Source organism: Balaenoptera physalus (genome assembly GCF_965194825.1).
Source record: "Balaenoptera physalus genome assembly, chromosome: 2".
Taxonomy (NCBI): Eukaryota; Metazoa; Chordata; class Mammalia; order Artiodactyla; family Balaenopteridae; genus Balaenoptera; species Balaenoptera physalus.
The window spans coordinates 122,951,132-122,978,401 of NC_138883.1; the positions used below are offsets into that span (position 1 = coordinate 122,951,132).

Sequence of the window (27,270 nt, forward strand, 5' to 3'; positions counted from 1 at the left end):
CACAGACTGGCTGAATGGATACAAAAACAAGACCCTTATGTATGCTGTCTTCAAGAGACCCACTTCAGACCTAGGGACACATACAGACTGAAAGTGAGGGGATGGAAAAAGATATTCCATGCAAATGGAAATCAAAAGAAAGCTGGAGCAGCTATACTCATATCAGATAAAATAGACTTCAAAATAAAGAATGTTACAAAAGACAAGGAACACACTACATAATCATCAAGGGATCAATCCAAGAAGAAGATATAACAATTATAAATATATATGCACCCACCATAGGAGCACCACAATACATAAGGCAACTGCTAACAGCTATAAAAGAGGAAATCAACAGTAAAACAATAATAGTGGGGGACTTTAACACCTCACTTACACCAATGGACTGATCATCCAAAATGAAAATAAATAAGGAAACAGAAGCTTTAAGTGACACAACAGACCAGATAGATTTAACTGATATTTATAGGATATTCCATCCAAAAACAGCAGATTACACTTTCTTCTCAAGTGCGCATGGAACATTCTCCAGGATAGATCACATCTTGGATCACAAATCAAGCCTCAGTAAATTTAAGAAAATTGAAATCATATCAAGCATCTCTTCTGACCACAACGTTATGAGATTAGTCATCAATTACAGAGAAAAAAATGTAAAAAACACAAACACGTGGAGACTAAACACTACGTAACTAAATATCCAAGAGATCACTGAAGAAATCAAAGAGGAAACCAAAAAATACCTAGAGACAAATAACAATGAAAACACGATGATCCAAAACCAAAGGGATGCAGCAAAAGCAGTTCTAAGAGGGCAGTTTATAAATATACAAGCCTGCCTCAAGAAACAAGAAAAATCTCAAGTGAACAATCTAACCTTGCACCTAAAGGAATTAGAGAAAGAAGAACAAACAAAACCCAAAGTTAGTAGAACTAAAGAAATCATAAAGATCAGAGCAGAAATAAATGAAATAGAAACAAAGAAAACAATAGCAAGGACCAATATAACTAATAGCTGGTTATTTGAGAAGATAAACAAAATTGATAAACCGTTAGCCAGACTCATCAAGAAAAAGAGGGACAGGACTCAAATCAATAAATTAGAAATGAAAAAGGAAAAGTTACAACAGACACCACAGAAATACAAAGCATCCTAAGAGACTACTACAAGCAACTCTATGCCAATAAAATGGACAACCTGGAAGAAATGGACAAATTCTTAGAAAGGTATAACCTTCGAAGACTGAACCAGGAAGAAACAGAAAATATGAACAGACCAATCACAAGTAATGAAATTGAAACTGGGATTAAAAATCTTCCAACAAACAAAAGTCCGGGACCAGATGTCTTCACAGGTGAATTCTACCAAACATTTAGAGAAGAGCTAACACCCATCCTTCTCAAATTCTTCCAAAAAATTGCAGAGGAAGGAACACACCCAAACTCATTCTATCAGCTCACCATCACCCTGACACCAAAACTAGACAAAGATACTACAAAAGAAGAAAATTACAGACCAATATCACTGATGAATATAGATGCAAAAATCCTCAACAAAATAGTAGCAAACAGAATCCAACAACACATTAAAAGGATCATACACCATGATCAAGTGGGATTTATCCCAGGGATGCAAGGATTCTTCAATATACGCAAATCAATCAATGTGATACACCTAATTAACAAATTGCAGAATAACAACCATATGATCATCTCAATAGAAGCAGAAAAAGCTTTTGACAAAATTCAACACCCATTTCTGATAAAAACTCTCCAGAAAGTGGGCATAGGGGGAACCTACCTCAACATAATAAAGGCCATATATGACAAATCCGCAGCAAACATCATTCTCAATGGTGAAAAACTGAAAGCATTTCCTCTAAGATCAGGAATGAGACAAGGATGCCCATTCTCATCACTATTATTCAACATAGTTTTGGAAGTTCTAGCCATGGCAATCAGAGAAGAAAAAGAAATAAAAGGAATACAAATTGGAAAAGAAGAAGTAAAACTGTCACTGTTTGCAGATGACATGGTACTATACATAGAGAAAACTACAAATGCCTCCAAAAAACTACTAGAGCTAATCAATGAACTTGGTAAAGTTGCAGGATACAAAATTGATGCACAGAAATCTCTTGCATTCCTATACACTAATGATGAAAAATCTGAAAGAGAAATTATGGAAACACTCCCTCTTACCACTGCAACAAAAAGAAAAAAATACCTAGGAATAAACCTACCTAGGGAGACAAAAGACCTGTATGCAGAAAACTATAAGACACTGATGAAAGAAATTAAAGATGATGACAACAGACAGAGAGATATACCATGTTCTTGAATTGGAAGAATCAATATTGTGAAAATGGCTGTACAACCCAAAGCAATCTACAGATTCAATGCAATCCCCGTCAAATTACCAATGGCATTTTTTATGGAACTAGAACAAATCATCTTAAAATTTGTATGGAGACACAAAAGACCCTGAATAGCCAAAGCAGTCTTGAGGGAAAAAAACGGAGCTGGAGCAATCAGACTCCCTGACTTCAGACTATACTACAAAGCTACAGTAATCAAAATAATATGGTACTGGCACAAAAACAGAAACATAGATCAATGGAACAAGATAGAAAGCCCAGAGATAAACCCACGCACCTATGGTCAACTAAACTATGACAAAGGAGGCAAAGATATACAATGGAGAAAGACACCCTCTTCAATAAGTGGTGCTGGGAAAACTGGACAGCTACACGTAAAAGAATGAAATTAGAACACTCCCTAACACCATACCCAAAAATAAACTCAAAATGGAATCGAGACCTAAATGTAAGACCGAACACTATAAAACTCTTAGAGGAAAACATAGGAAGAAGACTCTTTGACGTAAATCACAGCAAGATCTTTTTTGATCCACCTCCTAGAGTAATGGAAATAAAACAAAAATAAACAAATGGGACCTAATGAAACTTCAAAGCTTTTGCACAGCAAAGGAAACCATAAAGAAGATGAGAAGAGAACCCTCAGAATGGGAGAAAATATTTGCAAACAAATCAACGGACAAAGGATTAATCTCCAAAATATATAAACAGCTCATGCAGCTCAATATTAAAAAAAACAAACAACCCAATCCAAAAATGGGCAGAAGACCTAAATAGACATGTCTCTAAAGAAGACAAAAAATGGTCAAGAAGCACATGAAAAGTTGCTCAACATCACTTATTGTTAGAGAAATGCAAATCAAAACTACAACGAGTTATCACCTCATGCCAGTTAGAATGGGCATCATCAGAATATCTACAAACAACAAATGCTGGAGAGGATGTGGAGAAAAGGGAACCCGCTTGCAATGTTGGTGGGAATGTATATTGATACAGCCACTATGGAGAACAGTATGGAGGTTCCTTAAAAAAACTAAAAATAGAATTACCATATGATCCAGCAATCCCACTACTGGGCATAGACCCGGAGAAAACCATAATTCAAAAAGACACATGCACCCCAATGTTCATTGCAGCACTATTTACAATAGCCAGGTCAGGGAAGCAACCTAAATGCCTATCAATAGACAAATGGATAAAGAAGTTGTGGTACATATATACAATGGAATATTACTCAGCCATAAAAAGGAACGAAATTGAGTCATTTGTTGAGACGTGGATGGATCTAGAGACTGTCATACAGAGTGAAGTAAGTCAGAAGGAGAAAAACAAATATCGTATATTAACGCGTGTATGTGGAACCTAGAAAAATGGTACAGATGAACCGGTTTGCAAGGCAGAAGTTGAGACACAGATGTAGAGAACAAACGTATGGACACCAAGGGGGGAAAACCACGGTGGGGTGGGGATGGTGGTGTGCTGAATTGGGCGATTGGGATGGACATGTACACACTGATGTGTATAAAATTGATGACTAATAAGAACCTGCAGTATAAACAAACAAACAAACAAACAAAAAACAGCTAATACTCAACTTTCTTTGGGTTATTTGTATGGAAATATGTTAATATAAATGTTTCAGACATTACATGAAATTTCTAAAAATCTTATATATTCTGGTATAATGTTATAAGTCATAATTCTAGTTATTACTTTAAAATGTATATGTCAGAAATAACTAAATTTCCTTGTCAATTGCATTATTAGGAACTTTCGTCAAATCTTTAACCATGGTCATTTTTAAGTCTTCTGTCATTTACAGACAGTTCTGGGTGTGCTCTGATGCTTTTGCAAAAGTGTTCCTATAAAAGGGTTTCATCTTCAAGGAATTCATGGGAAAGAAGGTTTCTGGTAACTGACTATACTGCTGAAATGAATGAATAAGCATTTTCAGAACTCTAATGGAAAACTGATGAATTCATAAAAGTGCTAACAAAAGATCAAGATAAAAAAATATTCATTACATGGGACTGAGTAAACTGATGAGGATGATTATAATTTTTGTGACTTTCTGTTTGAATAAAAAAAAAATCCCACAAGGACTCAGAGGTTAAAAAATATACAAATCAATTTTCACTGCAAAGTAGAGGAGGTATTACAGTGGAGGATTACTGGACTGAATGTCAATATTATGACATAGTATGAGTGTGTTTCGTGTTTGGTAATTGCAATCATTGTTGCTTTCGTTGTGGTCATCCATTTACAATGCTTGGTGTCAGTTTATTTATCTCTTGTAATAATAAAATACAGTGTGTGTCTGTGAAAAAAAAGGGAGAGGACTCAAGTCAATAGAATTAGAAATGAAAAAGGAGAAGTAACAACTGACACTACAGAAATACAAAGGATCATGAGAGATTACTGCAAGCAACTATATGCCAATAAAATGCAAAACCTGGAAGAAATGGATAAATACTTAGAAAAGCACAACGTTCCAAAGATAAACAAATGGGACCTAATGAAACTTAAAAGCTTTTGCACAGCAAAGGAAAACATAAACAAGACAAAAAGACAACCCTCAGAATGGGAGAAAATAGTTGCAAATGAAGCAACTGACAAAGGATTAATCTCCAAAATTTACAAGCAGCTCATGCAGCTCAATATCAAAAAAACAAACAACCCAATCCGAAAATGGGCAGAAGACCTAAATAGACATTTCTCCAAAGAAGATATACAGATCGCCAACAAACACTTGAAAGGCTGCTTAACATCAGTAATTGTTAGAGAAATGCAAATCAAAACTACAATGAGGTATCACCTCACACCAGTCAGAATGGTCATCATCAAAAAATCTACAAACAATAAATGCTGGAGAGGGTGTGGAGCAAATGGGACCCTATTGCACTGTTGGTGGAAATGTAAATTGATACAGCTGCTATGGAGAACAGTATGGCGGTTCCTTAAAAACCTAAAAACAGAACCACCATATGACCCAGCAATCCCACTACTGGGCATATACCCTGAGAAAACCATAATTCGAAAAGAGTTATGTACCAAAATGTTCATTGCACCTCTATTTACAATAGCCACGATGTGGAAGCAACCTAAGTGTCCATCAACAGATGAATGGATAAAGAAGATATGGCACATGTATACAATGGAATATTACTCAGCCACAAAAAGAAATGAAATAGAGCTATTTGTAGTGAGGTGGATGGACCTAGAGTCTGTCATACAGAGTGAAGTAAGTCAGAAAGAGAAAAACAATTACCATATGCTAACACATATATATGGAATCTAAAAAAAAAAAAAAGTGGTTCTGAGAAACCTAGGGGCAGGACGGGAATAAAGATGCAGATGTAGAGAATGGACTTGAGGACACAGCGAGTGGTAAGGGTAAGCTGGGACGAAGTTAGAGAATGGCATGGACATATATACACTACCAAATGTAAAATAGATAGCTAGTGGGAAGCAGCCACCTAGCACAGGGAGATCAGCTTGGTGATATGTGACCACATAGAGGGGTGGCATAAGGAGGGTGGGAGGGAGACACAAGAGGGAGGAGATATGGGGATATATGTATATGTATAGCTGATTCACTTTGTTATAAAGCATAAACTAAGACACCATTGTAAAGTAATTATACTCCAATAAATATATTTTAAAAAATCAGTTAAAAAAGAAATGAAACAGGCAATGTTAAGCTTGTCAATACTTAATAATATAATATCAACTATATATAGTCAGAATTACAAAAACAAATGGGCAAGTAATTAGAGTGATAATATATTTGTCAACTGGGACAATAGTTATATCTATTAAATCCTAGAAGGCAATTTTAAAAATAGACAAATAGAATCTATAGTTATCTGGCAAAAGACATTAAAAAAACACAAAAACAGAAAAGTTAGGGTAATTTTATAGCATACAACAAATTGACTGTAGTAAATCTGAATATGTTGGTAAATGTAATAAATGTAAACAAAAGATGTCTGGTGTAAGGCATAAAATTATGTGCCACCTTGACATCTAAATTCTGGAGGATCCCGAGTAGCCTAGCTGTAAGTCCCTCTATCCACTCTGCTCCCATGGAAGACCCTTTAGGCAGATAATCCCATTTTTGTGGGTACCAGGCACAGGAAGTAGGCACAACCTCACCGTCTTGTTACTGCAAAGTCAGCCACCCATAGCCATGCTTGTCCACTCTGTGGAGTAAGTGGACACTCACTAGGTCAAACCTATCAAAACTAATTATGAAGCTATGGAAATTTAAAGCGTGGCAATGGCATAGAGACAGAAAATAGACTAACAGAGAATCAAGCATTAAGTGTGAAGAAATGGCATCACAGATCACCAGATAAAAGATAAAACATTGAACAAATTGATCAACACTACCCATTCAGAAAAAAAACATGGATTTCTATCAAGATACCATTTATAAAAATGTTTCAGGTAAGAAAGCCTAAATGTGAAAAGCAAAATGCAATATATTCTTAAAAGAATATATAGAAGAATATTTTAATATTTTCAGGAGAGCGACAGCTTTATTAAAGTACACAATCATAAAAGAAAATATTTATTAACTTGACAACATTAAAATTAAACACACCTGCACACCAAAAGGCACCATAAACTTACACAGATTAAATAGATGTGATATGACTGACAAGGGCTTAATATATTCAGATTAGTATATCCAGAATATATATCAATATGCCACAAATAAATTAGTCCCTCCAACAAATCCTTATTGAATGTCTGTCATATGCAAGGTACTGTTCTAGTTACTGAGGAAACTGTAGGAAACAAAACAGACAATAGCCTTCTCTCACAGGAGAGGCAGGTAATAATAAATAAATGAATAAATGTAGTTATAAATCTCAGATTTTAGTAAGTGCTATGGAAATAAATAAAGCATGTGAGGGAACATAGAGCTTTGCAGGGGATGAAGGATGTTATTTTAGATAGGCTGTTTAGGGAGGAACAATAAAAAAAACACTATTCTTGAACCTAATAGACTACAAGTCAGTATGAGAAGGAAAATAACCCAATAGAAAAAGGTTATTCTCCTTTGAATTCACTCAGTGGCCGAAAGGCCTCTGAAATGTATTTTTAAATAATTTGGCATATGTGTTCATGTCAAGAGGTTTATGGGATTTCAGAGAAAACATTTGGACGTGAGTTGATAATTTTTGAAGCTGGGTGATGAATTAATGGCAGTTTGCTACACTCTTCTCTCTCTCTTTCTTCCTTTCTCTTTCTCTCTCTCTATATGTACACATATATGAAATCATACATATATAAATATATAATTAAAATTAAATATAACTAAGCATATAATTTAAGCATATATGAATTATATATGTTAAGTATACATTTATATTCATGTGTAATTAAATATATTAGTATATAATTATATATGAAGTATATATTATATATATACTTATGAGAGAAGGCACAAATAACAAATATTAGAAATGAAACTGGAATATCACCAAAGTTCCTTATCCATAGGTATAAAATAGATAATTAGTAAATATTATTAACAACTTTTTTCAAAATTTTGAAAAACAGACAAATTCTTAGAAAATATAATTTATTAAAGTCAATCCAAAAGAAATTGAAAATCTTCACAATCTTATAATTATTAATGAAGTTGAATCTGTAATTGAATGCTTTGTCACAAAAAAACCCGGGTCCAAATTTAATCACTAATAAATTTCACCAAAAATTTGAGAAAAAACACTATTAAAAAAAATTCCAGAGAATAGAGAGAGAGAAAGGACAAATCTTTACAGAAATATTCCAAATAATATACTTACTGTCTCCTCCAGTAAGGGAACATAATGCTCATCCTGTCCTCCACATTGGGTGTGGACTAGACTCAGTGACTCATGTCCAAAGCATAGAGCATTGAAAGGGGAGAAGGAGTACCGCTGCAGCAGAGAAACCTAGCAAACAGTACCTTAACCAAATGGTCAAAGCACATCACCCACGGTAGGTCATGTTGCTAGTGTGTGCCCCTGATATGCTGGGATGAAGAGGGAACTTAACCTCTGTGACATTCTTTCCAAAACCTCATAACCCCAATCTAACCATGAAAAAAAAATACAGACAAATCCAGATTGAGTAACATTCTACTAAATACCTGGCCAGCACCCCTCAAAACTATCAAGGTCATGAAGACAGTGAAAGACTGAGGCACTGTCTTAGACCAAGGACATCAAGGAAACATGTGATGGAACACAATAGGGCATCCTGGATTGGCTCTGGGAACAGAAAAAGTGTGCTAGTATAAAAACTGGGGGATCTGAATAAACTCTGGATTTTAGTTAACAGCAATATATTGTTGACAAACGTACCATGGTTATAAAAGATGTTAACTTTAGGGAAGCTGAATAGTCTATACTATGTTTGCAACCTTTCTGTAAATCTAAAATTATTCCCAGAGTAAAATGTGTATTATCTATAAGTTTGGGATGAGGTATTAATAAAGCTTTTATTATTTCTAGAGAACATAATTGTATATATAAAAAACCCCAAAGAATCTACAGATACATATTTAGCAAAATTGCTAAAAGCAAGGTCCATACAAAAAACTTAAATGTATTTTTAATTAGTAATAATTATGAAATAAAATTTTAAATAGATTCCAGTTAAAACCAGTATCAAAAACTAGAATATCAAGAAGTCAATAAAAACCAAATGGGCAGAACCCCCACACTTAAAATTATAAACTATAAAACGTGTGTGTTCATGAATCAGAAGAATTGACTATGAAATTTTATAAAGAAATCAATTATTTCAAAATTGATATATTGATTTAATGGAATCGTAACAAACTGTTTGGTAGCTAACTTTGTGAAATTTGGTAAGCTAAATGTAAAACTTACAGGAAATTCAAATGGTCATGAATAAACAAGTCAATATTGAATATGAAGAGTGGCAATGATAAGTAGGATAATATGGTAGGGACAAAAGTACAGACAAGAAGACTAACAGAACATAATAAAAGTACAAAAGTAGCCATACATACATTTAATTGGGATGGATGTGGCATTGCAGAGCAATGAAGAAATAACAGGTCTTTTAATCATGGTGATGAACCAACTGGAGATTCATGAAGAAAAAAACAAAAATTGATCCTTACTTCACACCATACACACACACATAAAACAATGGCTATGTGGATTTTGAATCTACATGTGAAAGGTAAACAATAAAAATGTTAGAATATATTCTAATGGGGTATATTAATGATCTTGGTGTAGGAAAAGGTTTCTTAAACACTCTACAAAAAGCTTAAAAATATAAGAAGTTTGATGAATCAGATTACATTAAAATTGTGAACATATCTTCACTGAAATAGTGATCAATAATAATAATAATAATTTCATCAATAATAATGAAAATGTAAGTCACAGCCTAGGAGAAAATATGTCAGACACACACAGCAGAGAAAGGTCCCCCTCTCTATATTATATAATGTGCTTGTACACATCAGTAAGAAAAAGACTCGTTTAAAAAATTGGGAAGACATTTGAGCAAGCGCTTCTCAAAAGGGAGGTTTTTGAATGATCAATGTTTATATAAAAAGTTGCTCAACATCATTAGTCAGCAGGAAATGTACATTAAAACAACCAAGAGACAACACTACATACCCATCATTATTTCAAGGCTGTCAGGAACTGCATTCTATTGCTGGTGCAAGTATAAATTGGCACCACCACTTTGGAAAACTATTTTGTAGTATGCCAAGTTTGAACAAAAGTACATCCCTACGACCTGGCAATTTCAGCTCCAGGTCATGGGTACCAAAAGCCATATACAAGTTTTATTTCATACACACCTGAAGATGTGGATTAAAAGTCAAACCTGCTACACAAAATTAGTAGTCAGAAAGTTCCTTGACAAGTCAAGAAGCAAAGCAGTGTGTCGTCATCCATTCCTCAGCTGTCATGGATCAGCTGCCTCTGGAGGATGAGGTCGGTCGGTCAGTAGCTGAGAGGGGGCAGGTATGAGGACACAAGAGCAGTGGTCCAGCTGTCACTGCTGGAGGAAGTCCAATCTACTGAGCAGAACATCCTTTATCCAGAGAGAAATCAATACGTGGTAGCCTAACACTGTGATGGAGTGCTGAGTTGGGGAGAGGATCTGATACCCTTTTATAGGGTTTCTCCAAAAGCAGTTGGAGCCTGGGATAAGCAATTAGGATGTTGAAAGGCTCAGCACTCCAGGCAAGGAGTCTGCATGGGGATGTCAGCCAGAAGAGAGGCTATGGAGGAGGAGCTGGAGTCACTGAGCTTAGGGTCAGAGGTTCAGACCTCTTGACAGGAACTTGGCAAGAGAACAGCAACATCTATCAGAGAGGAATTAGGATTCCAAGAGAGAAACTCTGCCACATCTTTCAAATTGGGACCACTGGGTGAGGATTCGTTCAGTGAGAAAGTGGCCTCAAGCTGTGGTGGACTTTGTCATCATTCCCAGCTCTCCTCCCCATTCCCAGGTCAGGTCAGCATCCCCACAAGTGGGAACAGTTTCCTGCCCCATAACGACTACCTGCTGATAGAATGAGAAGAGCAAGGGCAGAGTGCCAGGTATACACAAAGCTTTCCCTCTCCCAGCAGCATAGCATTGCCCACGAGGAGGCGTCTCCTTCAGCCTGGATCCTGGATCCCAGGAGACCTGTAACCAACATGCAGGCATCATATAACATGTTTGTTGGTGGAAGCCACTGAGATTTTTAGGGTTGTCAGTTCCCACAGCAAAGCTGACTACACAACGCTGAATTCTTGCATGAGCCAGTGGAGCTGCCCCAACAGAACTGCCCTGAAAGTGCAGGGAAGCCTGGAGCACACGGTAGAGGGTGGAGGGCAGGTGACTTGGGGGGGGGCCCTGGACACAGGGAGGCCCCGGGGAATTGTGTGCTTTCAGCATGTTCCACATGGTTCATAACAATCTGGAAAATTATCCCAGATCCATGTGGGTACAGAGAACAAGACTACCGGCAAATCTTACTACCCAATTTCTATTTAGTAAGTCGTCAAATGCAACTTAATATCACAGCTGATTTTTATATTGGTAATGTTTTCCTGAGGTGGCTATTTTCATATACTTCAGAGTCCTCTAGTTTCATATCTTCTTTGTATTTGTGTAGATTACCTAACGATGCTGACTATTTATTCCATTTTTGTATTCCAAATCCTTCTTATCCTTTCAGGCCCAGGTCCAATGTCAATCCATTTGCATCCTTATATATGGAAAAAATATCTGTATTCTCATGCTTATCGCAGCATTATTCACAATAGCCAAGACATGGAACCACCTCATGTGTCCAACAATAGTTGAATGGATAAAGAAGATGTGATACATATATAATGGAATATTATTCAACCATGAGAAAGGACATCCTGCTATTTTCGAAACATGGATGTATCATTAGGGCATTTTATTAAGGGAAGTAATTCAGACAAAGACAAATGCTGTATGATATGTACTGTATGCACTCATATGTGGAAACTTAAAAAGCTGAAATCGAGGCTGGGAGCAAGATGGCAGAGTAGTAAGAGGCGGAGATCACCTTCCTCCCCACAGATACATCAGAAATACATCTACACGTGGAACTGCTCCTATAGAACACCCACTGAATGGTGGCAGAAGACGTCAGACCGCCCAAAAGGCAAGAAACTCCCCATGTACCTGGGTAGGGCAAAAGAAAAAAAGAAATAACAGAGAAAAAAGAATAGGGACGGTACCTGCACCAGTGGGAGGGAGCTGTGAAGGAGGAAAGGTTTCGACACACTAGGAAGCCCCTTTGCATGCGGAGACTGCGGGTGGCAGAGGGGGGAAACTTCAGAGCCACGGAGGAAAGCGCAGCCACAGGGGTGCAGAGGGCAAAGTGGAGAGATTCCTGCACAGAGGAGTGGTGTTGACCACCGCTAAGCAGCCCGAGAGGCTTGTCGGCTCACCCACCAGGGCATTCGGGGGCTGGGAGCTGAGGCTCGGGCTTCGGTCGGATCACAGGGAAAGGACTGGGGATGGCAGCGTGAACACAGCCTGAAGGGGTTAGCGCACCACAGGTGGACGGGGGGAAGTCCGGGAAAAGATCTGGAGCGGCCGAACAGGTAAGAGACTTTTTCTTGCCTATTTGTTTCCTGGTGCACGAGGAGAGGGGATTCAGCACGCCACCTAAACGAGCTCCAGAGACGGGCGCAAGCTGCGGCTATCAGCGCAGACTCCAGAGATAGGCATGAGACACTAAGGCTGCTGCTGCTGCCACCAAAAAAGATGTGTGTGAGCACAGGTCACTATCCACACGGCCCCTCCCGGGAGCCTGTGCAGCCCGCCACAACCAGGGTCCAGTGATCCAGGGACAACTTCCCCGGGAGAACGCATGGTGTGACTCAGGCTGCTGCAACGTCACACTAGTCTCAGCCGCTGCAAGCTCGCCCCGCATCCGAAACCCCGCCTCCCCCAGGCCTGAGTGAGCCAAAGCCACCGAGTCAGCTGCTCCATTAACCCCGTCCTGTGTGAGCGAAGAACACACACCCTCAGGCGACCTAGACGCAGAGGTGGCTCAAATCCAAAGCTGAAAACCGGGAGATCTGTGAACAACGAAGAGAAAGGGAAATTTCTCCCAGCAGCTTCAGAAGCAGCAGATTAAAGCTCCACAAACAACTTGATGTACCTGTATCTGTTGAATACCTGAAAAGAAAACGAATCATCCCAAATTGAGGAGGTGGACTTTGGGAGCAGGATATATTATTTTTTCCCCTTTTTCTCATTTTATGAGTATGTATGTGGATGCTTCTGTGTGAGATTTTGTCTGTATAGCTTTGCTTTCACCATTTGTCTTAGGGTTCGGTCCATCTGTTTTCGTGGTTTGTTTTTGGGTTTTTTTGTTTTTTTACTTAAAAAATATTTTTCATAATACATTTTTTCTTAATAAAATTATTCTTATTTTTATTTAAAAAAATTTTCTTATTAATTATTATCTTAATAATTTTTTCTTATTTTTTAAAACAAATAATAATTTTTTTCTACATAAATTTTTCATAATACTTATTTTCTTATTTTATATTTTAAAAAATTAAAAAACTTTTTTCTTAATAAACTTTTTAAAATAATTTTTTTCGTATTCTTTATTTTAAAAAATTAATTTTAAAAAATTAATAATTTTTTTAATAATAAACTTTTCCTTAAATTTTTTTCTTATTTTTTATTATACTAAATTTATTTTATTTTCTCTTACTTTATTTTTTTATTTTATTTTATCCTCTTTATTTCTTCTTTTCTATTTTTTCTCCCTTTTGTTCTGAGTCGGGTGGATTAAAGGCTCTCGGTGCTCCAGCCAGGCATCAGGGATATGCCTGTGATGTGGGAGGGCCAACTTCAGGACACTGGTCCACAAGAGACCTCCCCAGCTCCACGTAATACCAAAAGACGAAAATCTCTCAGAGATCTCCGTCTCAACACCAAGACCCAGCTTCACTCAACGACCAGCAAGCTACAGTGCTGGACACCCTATGCCAAACAACTAGCAAGACAGGAACACAGCCCCATCCATTAACAGAGGGGCTGCCAAAAATCATAATAAGGCCACAGACACCCGAAAACACACCACCAGACGTGGACGTGCCCACCAGAAAGACAAGATCCAGCCTCATCCACCAGAACACAGGCACTAGTCCCCTCCACCAGGAAGCCAACACAACCCACTGAAACAACCTTAGCCACTGGGGACAGATACCAAAAACAACAGGAAGTACGACCCTGCGACCTGTGAAAAGGAGACCACAAACACAGTCAGATAAGCAAAATGAGAAGACAGAAAAACACACAGCAGTTGAAGGAGCAAGGTAAAAACACACCAGACATAACAAATGAAGAGGAAATACGCAGTCTACCTAAAAGAGAATTCAAAATAATGATAGTAACGATGATCCAAAATCTTGGACATGGAATAGGCAAAATGCAAGAAACATTTAACAAGGACGTAGAAGAACGAAAGAGGAACCAAGCAACGATGAAAAACACAATAAATGAAATTTAAAATACTCTAGAAGGGATCAATAGCAGAATAACTGAGGCAGAAGAACGCGTAAGTGACCTGGAAGGTAAAATAGTGGAAATAACGACTGCAGAAGAGAAAAAAGAATGAAAAGGACTGAGGACAGTCTCAGAGACCACTGGGACAACATTAAACGCACCAACATTCGAATTATAGGGGTCCCAGAAGAAGAAGAGAAAAAGAAAGAGACTGAGAAAATATTTGAAGAGATTATAGTTGAAAACTTCCCTAATATGGGAAAGGAAATAGTCAATCAAGTCTAGGAAGTGCAGAGAGTCCCATACAGGATAAATCCAAGGAGAAACACGCCAAGACACATATTAATCAAATTATCAAAAATTAAATATAAAGAAAACATATTAAAAACAGCAAGGGAAAAACAACAAATAACACACAAGGGAATCCCCATAAGGATAACAGCTGATCTTTCAGCAGAACCTCTGCAAGCCAGAAGGGAGTGGCAGCATATACTGAAAGTGAGGAAGGAGAAAAACCTACAACCAAGATGACTCTACCCAGCAAGGATCTCATTCAGATTTGATGGAGAAATTAAAACCTTTACAGACAAGCAAAACCTGAGAGAGTTCAGCACCACCAAACCACCTTTACCACAAATGCTAAAGCAACTTCTCTAGGCAGGAAACACAAGAGAAGGAAAACACTTACAAAAACAAACCCAAAACATTTAAGAAAATGGGAATAGGAACATACATATCGATAATTACCTGAAATGTAAATGGATTAAATGCTCCCACCAAAAGACACAGACTGGCTGAATGGGTACAAAAACAAGACCCGTATATATGCTGTCTACAAGAGACCCACTTTAGACCTAGGGACACATACAGACTGAAAGTGAGGGGATGGAAAAAGATATTCCATGCAAATGGAAATCAAAAGAAAGCTGGAGTAGCAATTCTCATATCAGACAAAATTGACTTATAAATAAAGACTATTACAAGAGACAAAGAAGGACACTATATAATGATCAAGGGATCGATCCAAGAAGAAGGTAGAACAATTGTAAATATTTATGCACCCAACATAGGAGCACCTCAATACATAAGACAAACACTAACAGCCATAAAAGGGGAAATCGACAGTCACACAATCATAGTAAGGGACTTTAACACCCCACTTTCACCAATGGACAGATCACCCAAAATGATACACTACTTAATAGACTAGTTAATAACCAAGTAATCACTGAAGAAATCAAAGGGGAAATCAGAAAATACCTAGAAACAAATGACAATGGAGACACGACGTCCCAAAACCTGTGGGATGAAGCAAAAGTATTTCTAAGAGGGAAGTTTTTAGCAATACAAGCCTACCTCAGAAAACAGGAAACATCTGGAATAAACAACCTAACCTTGCACCTAAAGCAATAAGACAAAGCAGAACAAAAATACGCCAAAGATAGCAGAAGGAAAACAATCATAAAGATCAGATCAGAAATAAATGAAAAAGAAATGAAGGAAACAATAGCAAAGATCAATCAAACTAAAAGCTGGTTCTTTGAGAAGATAAACAAAATTGATAAACCATTAGCCAGACTCATCAAGAAAAAAAGGGAGGGGTCTGGGCAAGAGGGCGTAAGAGTAAGATGCAGAGATAACCTTCCTCCCCACAGATATATAAGAAATACATCTAAACGGGGAACTGCTTCAATGGAACACCCACTGAACGCTGGCAGAAGACGTCAGACCTCCTCAAAGGCAAGAAATTCCCCACGTACCTGCGTAGGGCAAAAGAAAAAAGAAGTAACAGGTACAGAAGAATAAGGACGGTACCTGCACCAGTGGGAGGGAGCTGTGAAGGAAGAAAGGTTTCCAAACACTAAGAAGCCCCTTCGTGGGCGGACACTGCAGGTGGCAGAGGGGGGAAGCTTCAGAGCCACGGAGGAGAGCGAAGCAACAGGGGTGCAGAGGGCAAGGCAGAGAGATTCCCACACAGAGGATAGGTGCTGAGCAGCACTTACCAGCCCGAGAGGCTTGTCTGCTTACCCGCTGGGGCAGGCGGGGTTTGGGAGCTGAGGCTTGGGCCTCGGTCGGATCTCAGGGAGAGGACTGGGGTTGGCGGCGTAAACACAGCCTGAAGGGGGCTAGTGCACCACAGCTAGCCGGGAGGGAGTCCGGGAAAAGGTCTGGAGCTGCCGAACAGGCAAGAGCCTTTTTCTTGCCTCTTTGTTTCCTGGTGCATTAGAGAAGGGATTGAGAGCACCCGCTAAATGAGCTCCAGAGACGGGCGCGAGCCACGGCTATCAATGCAGACCCCAGAGACGGGCATGAGACGCTAAGGCTGCTGCTGCCGCCACCAAGAAACCTGTGTGTGAGCACAGGTCACTATCCACACGGCCCCTCCCGGGAGCCTGTGCAACCCCCAACTGCCAGGGACCTGTGATCCAGGGACAACTTCCCCGGTAGAACACACAGCGCACCTCAGGCTGCTGCAATGTCACGCCTGCTTCTGCCGCTGGAAGCTCCACCCGTATCCGTACCCCTCCGTCCCCCTGGCCTGAGTGAGCCAGAGCCCCCGAGTCAGCTGCTCCTTTAACCCCGTCCTGTGTGAGCGAAGAACAGATGCCTTCAGTCGACCTACACGAGGAGGTGGGTCCAAATCCACAGCTGAAACCCAGGAGCTGTGGGAACAAAGAAGAGAAAGGGAAATTTCTCCCAGTAGCTTCAGAAAAAGTTCATTAAAGCTCCACAAACAACTTGATGTACCTGCATCTGTTGAATACCTGAATAGACAACGAATCATCCCACATTGAGGAGGTGGACTTTGGGAGCAGGATATATTATTTTTTATGCTTTTCCTCTTTTTGTGAGTGTATATGTGTATGCTTTTGTGTGAGATTTTGTCTGTATAGCTTTGCTTTCACCATTTGTCCTAGGGTTCGGTACATCTGTTATTTTGGGGTTTTTTTTGTTTCTTTGTTTTAACTTAAAAAATTTTTTTTTCATAAATTTTTCTTAATAATTTTTTTCTTATTTTTATTTAAAAAAATTAAATACGTTTTTTCTTAATAAGTTTTCTTTATTTTTTGTTTTAAAGAATTTAAAAAAATTTTTTCTACATAATTTCATAATAATGTTTTTCTTATTTTTTATTTTAAACAATTAAAAATCTTTTTTCTTAATAAAGTTTTTTAAATTATTTTTTTCGTATTCTTTAATTTAAAAAAATTAAAAATTAATTTTAAAAAATTAATAATTTTTTAATTAATAAATTTTTCCTTAATAATTTTTTTCTTATTTTTATTATACTAACTTTATTTTATTTTCTCTTATTTTATTTTATTTTATTTTCTATTCTTTATTTCTTTCTTTCTATTTTTTCTCCCTTTTGTTCTGAGCCGTGTGGATGAAAGGCTCTCGGTGCTCCAGCCAAGCATCAGGGATGTGCCTCTGATGTGGGAGGGCGAACATCAGGACACTGGTCCACAAGAGACCTCCCCAGCTCCACGTAATACCAAACGGTGAAAATCTCTCAGAGACCTCCGTCTCAACACCATGAACCAGCTTCACTCAGCGACCAGCAAACTACAGTGCTGGACACCCTATGCCAAACAACTAGCAAGACAGGAACACAGCCCCATCCACTAACAGAGGGTCTGCCAAAACTCATAATAAGGCCACGGACACCCAAAAATACACCACCAGACGTGGAAGTGCCCACCAGAAAGATAAGATCCAGCCTCATCCACCAGATCACAGGCACTAGTCCCCTCCACCAGGAAGCCTACACAACCCACTGAAACAACCTTAGCCACTGGGGACAGATACCAAAACCAACAGGAACTACGAACCTGTGGCCTGTGAAAAGGAGACCCCAAACACAGTCAGATAAGCAAAATGAGAAGACAGAAAAACACACAGCAGATGAAGGAGCAAGGTAAAAACACACCAGACCTAACAAATGAAGAGGAAATAGGCAGTCTACCTGAAAGAGAATTCAGAATAATGATAGTAACGGTGATCCAAAATCTTGGACATGGAATAGGCAAAATGCAAAGAAACATTTAACAAGGACGTAGAAGAACGAAAGAGGAACCAAGCAACGATGAAAAACACAATAAATGATATTTAAAATACCCTAGAAGGGATCAATAGCAGAATAACTGAGGCAGAAGAACGGGTAAGTGACCTGGAAGGTAAAATAGTGGAAATAACGACTGCAGAAGAGAATAAAGAAAAAAGAATGAAAAGGACTGAGGACAGTCTCAGAGACCTCTGGGACAACATTAAACGCACCAACATTCGAATTATAGGGGTCCCAGAAGAAGAAGAGAAAAAGAAAGGGAGTGAGAAAATATTTGAAGAGGTTATAGTTGAAAACTTCCCTAATATGGGAAAGGAAATAGTTAGTCAAGTCCTGGAAGTATAGAGAGTCCCATACAGGATAAATCCAAGGAGAAACACGCCAAGACACATATTAATCAAATTATCAAAAATTAAATATAAAGAAAACATATTAAAAGCAGCAAGGGAAAAACAACAAATAACACACAAGGGAATCCCCATAAGGTTAACCGCTGATCTTTCAGCAGAAACTCTGCAAGCCAGAAGGGAGTGGCAGCATATACTGAAAGTGATGAAGGAGAAAAACCTACAACCAAGATGACTCTACCCGGCAAGGATCTCATTCAGATTTGATGGAGAAATTAAAACCTTAACGGACTAGCAAAGGCTGAGAGAGTTCAGCACCACCAAACCAGCTTTACAACAAATGCTAAAGGAACTTCTCTAGGCAAGAAACACAAGAGAAGGAAAACACCTACAATAACAAACCCAAAACATTTAAGAAAATGGGAATAGGAACATACATATCGATAATTACCTGAAATGTAAATGGATTAAATGATCCAACCAAAAGACATAGACTGGATGAATGGATACAAAAACAAGACCCATATATATGCTGTCTACAAGAGACCCACTTCAGACCTAGGGACACATACAGACTGAAAGTGAGGGGATGGAAAAAGATATTCCATGCAAATGGAAATCAAAAGAAAGCTGGAGTAACAATTCTCATATCAGACAAAATTGACTTATAAATAAAGACTATTACAAGAGACAAAGAAGGACACTATATAATGACCAAGGGATCGATCCAAGAAGAAGGTAGAACAATTGTAAATATTTATGCACCCAACATAGGAGCACCTCAATACATAAGGCAAATACTAACAGCCATAAAAGGGGAAATCAACAGTAACACAATCATAGTAGGGGCCTTTAACACCCCACTTTCACCAATGGACAGATCATCGAAAATGATACACTACTTAATAGACTAGTTAATAACCAAGTGATAACTGAAGAAATCAAAGGGGAAATCAAAAAATACCTAGAAACAAATGACCATGGAGACACGACAACCCAAAACCTGTGGGATGAAGCAAAAGCAGTTCTAAGAGGGAAGTTTATAGCAATACAAGCCTACCTCAGAAAACAGGAAACATCTCGAATAAACAACCTAACCTTGCCCCTAAAGCAATAAGACAAAGAAGAACAAAAATACCCCAAAGATAGCAGAACGAAAACAATCATAAAGATCAGATCAGAAATAAATGAAAAAGAAATGAAGGAAACAATAGCAAAGATCAATAAAACTAAAAGCTGGTTCTTTGAGAAGATAAACGAAATTGATAAACCATTAGCCAGACTCATCAAGGAAAAAAGGGAGGGGTCTGGGCAAGACGGCGTAAGAGTAAGGCGCAGAGATAACCTTCTTCCCCACAGATACATCAGAAATATATCTACACGGGGAACTGCTTCAATGGAACACCCACTGAACACTGGCAGAAGACGTCAGACCTCCCAAAAGGCAAGAAACTCCCCACGTACCTAGGTAGGGCAAAAGAAAATAGAAGTAACAGGTATAAAAGAATAAGGACGGGACCTGAACCAGTGGGAGGGAGGTGTTAAGGAGGAAAGGTTTCCACACACTAGGAAGTCCCTTCGTGGGCGGACACTGCAGGTGGCAGAGGGGGGAAGCTTCAGAGCCACGGAAGGGAGCGCAGCCACAGGGGTGCAGAGGGCAAAGTGGAGAGATTCCCGCACAGAGGACTATTGCTGAGCAGCACTTAACAGCCCGAGAGGCTTGTCTGCTCACCCGCTGGAGTGGGCTGGGGCTGGGAACTGAGGCTTGGGCCTCGGTCAGATCCCAGGGAGAGGACTGGGGCTGGCGGTGTAAACACATCCTGTAGGGGGCTAGTGCACCACAGCTAGCCAGGAGGGAGTCCGGGAAAAGGTCTGGAGCTGCCGAACAGGCAAGAGCCTTTTTCTTGCCTCTTTGTTTCCTGGTGCATTAGAGAAGGGATTGAGAGAACCCGCTAAACGAGCTCCAGAGACGGGCGCAAACCACGGCTATCAACGCGGACCCCAGAGATGGGCATGAGACGCTAAGGCTGCTGCTGCCGCCACCAAGAAACCTGTGTGCGAGCACAGGTCACTATCCACATGGCCCCTCCCGGGAGCCTGTGCAACCCCCCACTGCCAGGGACCTGTGATCCAGGGACAACTTCCCTGGGAGAACACACGGCGCACCTCAGGCTGCTGCAACGTCACACCTGCTTCTGCCGCTGGAAGCTCGCCCCGTGTCCATACCCCTCCCTCCCCCCGGCCTGAGTGATCCAGAGCCCCCGAGTCAGCTGCTCCTTTAACCCCGTCCTGTGTGAGCGAAGAACAGATGCCCTCAAACATCCTACATGCAGAGGTGTGTCCAAATCCAAAGCTGAAACCCAGGAGCTGTGCGAACAAAGAAGAGAAAGGGAAATCTCTCCCAGCAGCCTCAGAAGAAGTGCATTAAAGCTCCACAAACAACTTGATGTACCTGCACCTGTTGAATACCTGAATAGACAACGAATCATCCCAAATGGAGGAGGTGGACTTTGGGAGCAGGATATATTATTTTTTCCCCTTTTCCCCTTTTTGTGAGTGTATATGTGTATGCTTCTGTGTGAGATTTTGTCTGTATAGCTTTGCTTTCACCATTTGTCCTAGGATGTGGTCCATCTGTTATTTTGGGGTTTTTTTTGTTTTGAGTTAAAAAAATTTTTTTTTCATAATACATTTTTTCTTAATAATTTTTTTCTTATTTTTATTTTAAAAAATTAAATACGTTTTTTCTTAAGAAGTTTTTTTTTATATTTTAAAGAATTAAAAACATTTTTTTCTACATAATTTCATAATAATGTTTTTCTTATTTTTTATTACAAACAATTAAAAATGTTTTTCTTAATACATTTTTTCTTAATAATTTTTTTCTTATTCTTTAGTTTAAAAAATTAAAAAATTTATTTTACAAAATTAATATTTTTTTACTAACAAGATTTTCCTTATTAATTTTTTCTTTTTTTTAGTATAATAACTTTATTTTATTTTCTCTTAATTTACTTTATTTTATTTTATTTTATCCTCTTTACTTCTTTCTTTCTATTTTTCTCCCTATTGTTCTGAGCCCTGTCGATGAAAGGACCTAGGGGCTCCAGCCAGGCATCAGGGATGTGCCTCTGATGTGGGAGGGCCACCTTCAGGACACTGGTCCACAAGAGACCTCCCGAGCCCCACGTAATACCAAACGGCGAAAATCTCTCAGAGATCTCCGTCTCAACACCATGAACCAGCTTCACTCAGCGACCAGCAAGCTACAGTGCTGGACACCCTATGCCAAACAACTAGCAAGACAGGAACACAGCCCCATCCATTAACAGAGGGGCTGCCAAAAATCATAATAAGGCCACAGACACCCCAAAACACACCACCAGACATGGACGTGCCCACCAAAAAGACAAGATCCAGCCTCATCCACCAGAACACAGGCACTAGTCCCCTCCACCAGGAAGCCTACACAACCCACTGAATCAACCTTAGCCACTGGGGACAGATACCAAAACCAACAGGAACTACGAACCTGCAGCCTGTGAAAAGGAGATCCCAAACACAGTCAGATAAGCAAAATGAGAAGACAGAAAAACACACAGCAGATGAAGGAGCAAGGTAAAAACACACCAGACCTAACAAATGAAGAGGAAATAGGCAGTCTACCTGAAAGAGAATTCAGAATAATGATAGTAACGGTGATCCAAAATCTTGGACATGGAATAGGCAAAATGCAAAGAAACATTTAACAAGGACATAGAAGAACGAAAGAGGAACCAAGCAACGATGAAAAACACAATAAATGATATTTAAAATACTCTAGAAGGGACCAATAGCAGAATAACTGAGGCAGAAGAACGGGTAAGTGACCTGGAAGGTAAAATAGTGGAAATAACGACTGCAGAAGAGAATAAAGAAAAAAGAATGAAAAGGACTGAGGAGAGTCTCAAAGACCTCTGGGACAACATTAAACGCACCAACATTTGAATTATAGGGGTCCCAGAAGAAGAAGAGAAAAAGAAAGGGACTGAGAAAATATTTGAAGAGATTATAGTTGAAAACTTCCCTAATATGGGAAAGGAAATAGTTAGTCAAGTCCTGGAAGCACCCTGGAAGCCTTTAACACCCCACTTTCACCAATGGACAGATCATCCAAAATGATACACTACTTAATAGAGTAGTTAATAAGCAAGTGATCACTGAAGAAATCAAAGGGGAAATCAAAAAATACCTAGAAACAAATGACAATGGAGACACGACGACCCAAAACCTATGGGATGAAACAAAAGCAGTTCTAAGAGGGAAGTTTATAGCAATAGAAGCCTACCTCAGGAAACAGGAAACATCTTGAATAAACAACCTAACCTTGCACCTAAAGCAATAAGAGAAAGAAGAACAAAAATACCCCAAAGATAGCAGAATGAAAACAATCATAAAGATCAGATCAGAAATAAATGAAAAAGAAATGAAGGAAACAATAGCAAAGATCAATAAAACTAAAAGCTGGTTCTTTGAGAAGATAAACGAAATTGATAAACCATTAGCCAGACTCATCAAGAAAAAAAGGGATGGGTCTGGGCAAGAGGGCGTAAGAGTAAGACGCAGAGATCACCTTCCTCCCCACAGATACATCAGAAATACATCTAGCGAGGGGGAGAGAAGATGGCGGAATAGTAAGACGCGGAGATCACCTTCCTTCCCACAGATACAGTAGAAATACATCTACACGTGGAACTGCTCCTACAGAACACCCACTGAACGCTGGCAGAAAACGTCCGACCTCCAAAAAGGCAAGAAACTCCCCCCGTACTTGGGTAGGGCAAAAGAAAAAAGAAATAACAGAGACAAAAGAATAGGGACGGCACCTGCACCAGTGGGAGGGAGCTGTGAAGGAGGAAAGATTTCCACGCACTAGGAAGCCCCTTCGTGGGCAGAGACTGCGGGTGGCAGAGGGGGGAAGCTTCGGAGCCACGGTGGAGAGCACAGCCACAGGGGTGCGGAGGGTAAAGCGGAGAGATTCCCGCACGGAGGATCAATGCCGACTAGCACTCACCAGCCCGAGAGGCTTGTCTGCTCCCCCGCCGGGGCGGGCGGGGCTGGGAGCTGAGGCTAGGCTTCGGTCGGATCGCAGGGAGAGGACTGGGGCTGGCGGCGTGAACACAGCCTGAAGGGTTTAGCACACCGAAGCTGGCTGGGAGGGAGACTGGGAAAAAGTCTGCAGCTGCCGAAGAGGCAAGGGACTTTTTCTTGCCTCTTTGTTTCACGGCGCTCAAGGAGAGGGGATTCATAGCGCTGCCTAAACAAACTTCAGTGATGGGCGCGAGACGCGGCTATCAGCGCGGACCCCACAGCAACAGGGACGCAGAGGAAAAAACGGAGAGACTCCCGCACAGAGGCTCGGCACCGAGCAGTGCTCACCAGACCGAGAGGCTTTTCTGCTCACCCGCCGGGGCGGGCGGGGCTGGGAACTGAGGCTCGGCTTTGGTCGGATCGCAGGGAGAGGACTGGGCTGGTGGCATGAACACAACCTGAAGGGGTTAGCGCACCGCAGCTGGCTGGGAGGGAGACCTGGAAAAAGTCTGCAGCTGCCGAAGAGGCAAGAGACTTTTTCTTGCCTCTTTGTTTCGCTGCACGCAAGGAGAGGGGATTCAGAGCGCCGCCTAAACTAACTCCAGAGAAGGGCGTGAGCCGCGGCGATCAGCGCGGATCCCAGAGACGGGCGTGAGACACTGGGCCTGCTGCTGCCGCCTCCAAAAAGCCTGTGTGTGAGCACAGGTCACTCTCCACACCGCCCCTCCCGGGAGCCTGTGCAGCCCGCCACCGCCAGGTTCCCGGGGACAAGTTCCCCGGGAGAACACACATCTCAGGCTGCTGCAAAGTCACGCCAGCCTCTGCCACCGCAGGCTCGCCCCGCCTCCTCTGTACCACTCCCTCCCCGCGGCCTGGGTGAGCCAGAGCCCCCAAAGCAGCTGCTCCTTTAACCTCGTCCTGTCTGGGCGGGGAATAGACGCCCTCAGGCGACCTACATGCAGAGGCGGGTCCAAATCCAAAGCTGAACCCCAGGAGCTGTGCGAACAGGGAAGAGAAGGGGAAATCTTTCCCAGCAGCCTCAGAAGCAGTGGATTAAAACTCCACAAACAACTTGATGTGCCTGCATCTGTTGAATACCTGAATAGACAACGAATCATCCCAAATTCGGGAGGTAGACTTTGGGAGCAAGATATATTAATTTTTCCCCTTTTCCTTTTTTTTGTGAGTGTATATGTATATGCTTCTGGGTGAGATTTTGTCTGTATAGCTTTGCTTTACAATAGCTTTATTTTACTTCACTATATTATAGCCTCTTTCTTTCATTCTTTCTATTTTTTTCTCCCTTTTACTCTGAGCCGTGTGGACGAAAGGCTCTTGGTGCTCCAGCAAGGCATCAGGGCCATGCCTCTGAGGTGGGAGAGCCAACTTCAGGACACTGGTCCACAAGAGACCTCCCAGCTCCACATAAAACCAAACGGCAAAAATCTCTCAGAGATCTCCATCTCAACATCAAGACCCAGCTTCACTCAATGACCAGCAAGCTACAGTGCTGGACACCCTATGCCAAACAACTAGCAAGACAGGAACACAGCCCCATCCATTAGCAGAGAGGCTGCCTAAAATCATAATAAGGCCACAGACACCCCAAAATACACCACCAGACGTGGACGTGCCCACCAGAAAGACAAGATCCAGCCTCATCCACCAGAACTCAGGCACTAGTTTCCTCCACCAGGAAGCCTACATAACCCACTGAACCAACCTTAGCCACTGGGGACAGATACCAAAAACAACGGGAACTACAAACATGCAGCCTGTGAAAAGGAGACCACAAACACAGTAAGATAAGCAAAATGAGAAGACAGAAAAACACACAGCAGATGAAGGAGCAGGGTCAAAACACACTAGACTTAACAAATGAAGAGGAAATAGGTAGTCTACCTGAAAAAGAATTCAGAATAATGATAGTAAGGATGATCCAAAATCTTGGAAATAGAATAGACAAAATGCAAGAAACATTTAACAAGGACGTAGAAGAACTAAAGAGGAACCAAGCAATGATGAAGAACACAATAAATGAAATTAAAAATACTTTGGATGGGATTAATAGCAAAATAACTGAGGCAGAAGAAATGATAAGTGACCTGGAAGATAAAATGGTGGAAATAACTACTACAGAGCAGGATAAAGAATAAAGAATGAAAAGAACCGAGGACAGTCTCAGAGACCTCTGGGACAACATTAAACGCACCAACATTTGAATTATAGGGGTCCCAGAAGAAGAAGAGAAAAAGAAAGGGACTGAGAAAATAATTGAAGAGATTATAGTTGAAAACTTCCCTAATATGGGAAAGGAAATAGTTAATCAAGTCCTGGAAGCACAGAGAGTCCCATACAGGATAAACCCTAGGACAAACACGCCAAGACACATATTAATCAAACTGTCAAAAATTAAATATAAGGAAAACATATTGAAGGCAGCAAGGGAAAAAAAACAAATAACACATAAGGGAATCCCCTTAAGGTTAACATCTGATCTTTCAGCAGAAACTCTGCAAGCCAGAAGGGAGTGGCAGGATATACTTAAAGTGATGAAGGAGAAAAACCTACAACCAAGATTACACTACCCAGCAAGGATCTCATTCAGATTCGATGGAGAAATTAAAACCTTTACGGACAAGCAAAAGCTGAGAGAGTTCAGCACCACCAAACCAGCTTTACAACAAATGCTAAAGGAACTGCTCTAGGCAAGAAACACAAGAGAAGGAAAACACCTACAATAACAAACCCAAAACATTTAAGAAAATGGGAATAGGAACATACATATTGATAATTACCTTGAATGTAAATGGATTAAATGCTCTCACCAAAAGACACAGGGTGGCTGAATGGATACAAAAACAAGACCCGTATATATGCTGTCTACAAGAGATCCACTTCAGACCTAGAGACACATACAGACTGAAAGTGAGGGGATGGAAAAAGATATTCCATGCAAATGGAAATCAAAAGAAAGCTGGAGTAGCAATTCTCATATCAGACAAAATAGACTTTAAAATAAAGACTATTACAAGAGACAAAGAAGGACACTATATAATGATCAAGGGATCGATCCAAGAGGAAGGTATAACAATTGTAAATATTTATGCACCCAACATAGGAGCACCTCAATACATAAGGCAAATACTAACAGCAATAAAAGGGGGAAATCGACAGCAATACAATCATAGTAGGGGACTTTAACACCCCACTTTCACCAATGGACAGATCATCCAAAATGAAAATAAATAAGGAAACACAAGCTTTAAATGATACATTAAACAATATGGACTTAATTGATATTTATAAGACATTCCAACCAAAAACAACAGAATACACATTTTTCTCAAGTGCTCATGGA

The 27,270-nt window shown here is 40.1% G+C and overlaps 1 protein-coding gene across 1 annotated transcript in view; it reads left to right on the forward strand.

Moving 5' to 3' along the window:
• Positions 1 to 27,270, forward strand: part of MKRN3 (makorin ring finger protein 3) — a 380,445-nt gene that overhangs the window by 20,292 nt on the left and 332,883 nt on the right. The gene's annotated exons all lie outside the window — the stretch shown is intronic.